Source organism: Panthera tigris, chromosome B3 (assembly GCF_018350195.1).
Source record: "Panthera tigris isolate Pti1 chromosome B3, P.tigris_Pti1_mat1.1, whole genome shotgun sequence".
Lineage (NCBI taxonomy): Eukaryota > Metazoa > Chordata > Mammalia > Carnivora > Felidae > Panthera > Panthera tigris.
This window is the reverse complement of record NC_056665.1, coordinates 78,346,303-78,348,913: the sequence shown is the minus strand read 5'-3', so window position 1 is coordinate 78,348,913 and position 2,611 is coordinate 78,346,303.

Sequence of the window (2,611 nt, the reverse complement as noted above, 5' to 3'; positions counted from 1 at the left end):
AAAGTAGTGAGAGTAGGGGCATCCGGATGGCTCAGTCAGTTAGCATCTGACTCTTCAGCTCATGATCTCACAGTTTGTGGGTTCAAGCCCTGTGTCAGCCTGTTTGGGACTGACAAACAGTCAGTCCTCTCTCTCCCTCTCTCTCCCTCTCTCTCCCTCTCTCTCCCTCTCTCTCCCTCTCTCTCCCTCTCTCTCCCTCTCTCTCCCTCTCTCTCCCTCTCTCTCCCTCTCTCTCCCTCTCTCTCCCTCTCTCTCCCTCTCTCTCCCTCTCTCTCCCTCTCTCTCCCTCTCTCTCCCTCTCTCTCCCTCTCTCTCCCTCTCTTTCTGCCTCTCCCCTGCTCTATCAAAATAAATAAACATGAAGAAAAAGCAGTGAGAGTAGACATCTTGCCTTGATCCTAATCTTAGAGGAAAAGCTTTTAGCTTTTCATTGTTGAGTATGTTAGCTGAGGGTTTGTTATACACAGCCTTTATTATGTTGAGATATGTTCCCTCTATATTTATGTTAATTTTGAGATCAAGTGTTTTAAAAATATAAGAAAAATTTGTATTAAGGTTTGTATACTTTCCAAATAGATACAAATACACAATGAATGTGTGCTATGCAGTTTGCTTAGTTCAGTGAATGGCACTGTCATGTGTAGTTAAACCAGCCAGAAGAAACTGCTTTTCATTGTAAACATCAAGTCCATCAATAAATCCTTTAACAAAAGAAAAAGGTTATTTATTTAATTTTATTTTTTTAAATATATTGAATTCTTTTTGTTTTTTAGAGACAAAGCATGAGTGGGGAAGGGGTTGGGGGGGGGGGGAGAGAGAGAGAGAGAGAGAGAGAGAGAGAGAGAGAGAGAGAGAATATGAATCTCAAGCAGTTTCCACGCTGTGTATGGGGCTTGATTCCCATGACCCTGGGATCATGACCTGAGCCAAAGTCAAGACTCAGATGCTCAACTGCCTGAGCCACCCAGGAACCCCTATGTATTTATTTTGAGAGAGAGAAAGTGAGGAGGGGTTGGGGGGGTGAGGAAAAGGGAGGGAATTTTAAGCAGTCTCTGATGCTTGGACCAGAGAAGCCTGACTCAGGGCTTGAATCCAAAAACCGTGAGATCATGACCTGAGCTGAACTCAAGAGTTGGATGCCCAGCTAACTGAGACACCCAGGTGCCCCCATCAAAAAACCCTTTGGAGGGCACACGTGGGGTGCTCAATCAGTTGAATGTCTGACTTTGGCTCAGGTCAAGATCTCATGGTTCATGGGTTTGAGGCCATGTCAGGCTTTGTGCTGACCTAGCTGAGGCTTCTTCAGATTCTGTCTCCCTCTCTATCTGCCTCCCCCCCACACACTTGGACTCCTCTCTCTCTCAAAAATATACATTAAAAAAACCGTTTTGATTTTATCTTCTTAATATCTTAAAAATCTTCCTACTTCTTTCATCAAAATCACTAGAAGTCCATCATTTTCATCTGACCTACTGACATAGTCATTAATTTTATTTCCTGGCATACTCTTTATATCTCTTCCAGTAAGTTCTTTGTAGTACAGTTACTGAACTTTTCTAAAGGCAAACCTTCTGTCAACTCCTTGCAGAAAACCAGTCAGTGGCTTCTATTGCTTTTAGAATAAAGACAAAATTCTTTCACATGTTCTATAAGGGCCAATAGAATATGATCTCTATCCAATTTATTGAGCTACTGATAACTCCAAACTCTATTAAAGCAGGCCTGATTTGCTTCATCATCTTTGAGACGGATAGCCAGTTGCCTAAATGTCTAAAACTGATTACCTGTTCTTGATCGATTTTCAAAGTTTGGTTATTTGTTTCAAGATATTTGGCCATTTTGTTGAGGCTGCCACTCTTTTGGGCATAAAGTTTCTTATAATATGTCTCTATTGTTCTTTAATATATCTAAGTTTCATATAACAGTCATTCTCACAAATGACTTATTCACACCTTTCGGGAATGTTTATGGTGAAAATATGTAATGTCAGGCAGTAATCTCATCGCAGAAATGATAGACTACAAAATATCATGAGTAGTTACCTGTAGATAGTTGGATAACAAGTAATTTTTATTTTTTTCTCTTCATATACCTACATTTTTTAAATTGACTAGAATAAACATGCTCTATTTCTGTAAATATAAAACAAAACAACTCTTTAAATACTCTTTGGAGTATTGGCAATAGAATTAACTGTTAACGCATTTTGGAGGTAACAGTTGTAAAATCTGTACAAAAAATCGTAAAAGCCCTGGAAAACATTTTAAATTAGATAAAAATTGGAGAAGATTTTACTGTTGAAAAATTGTAACTCTATAGGGTAAAAAATCAGGAGTTTGCAGTTAATTTTTCTGTATGTTCTTCTCAACCACTACGTCAGTGGCAACAGAAAACTATATATTTACAGGTTGAGGTGACAACAAAACAAAATGAAGCAAAACAACATAAAAAAGCAGTTGAGGGCTAGAAAGGATTGCTGTAAATTGAAGAGTGGAATCCTATGAAAGTTACAGAATGCGTGACTCGAAATCCTGTGAAGACTGCCTGTATCTCTGGTACTAAACTACACATGTGCAGGGAGGAAGCTACAGGGACAGTCCCCAAGCAAGCA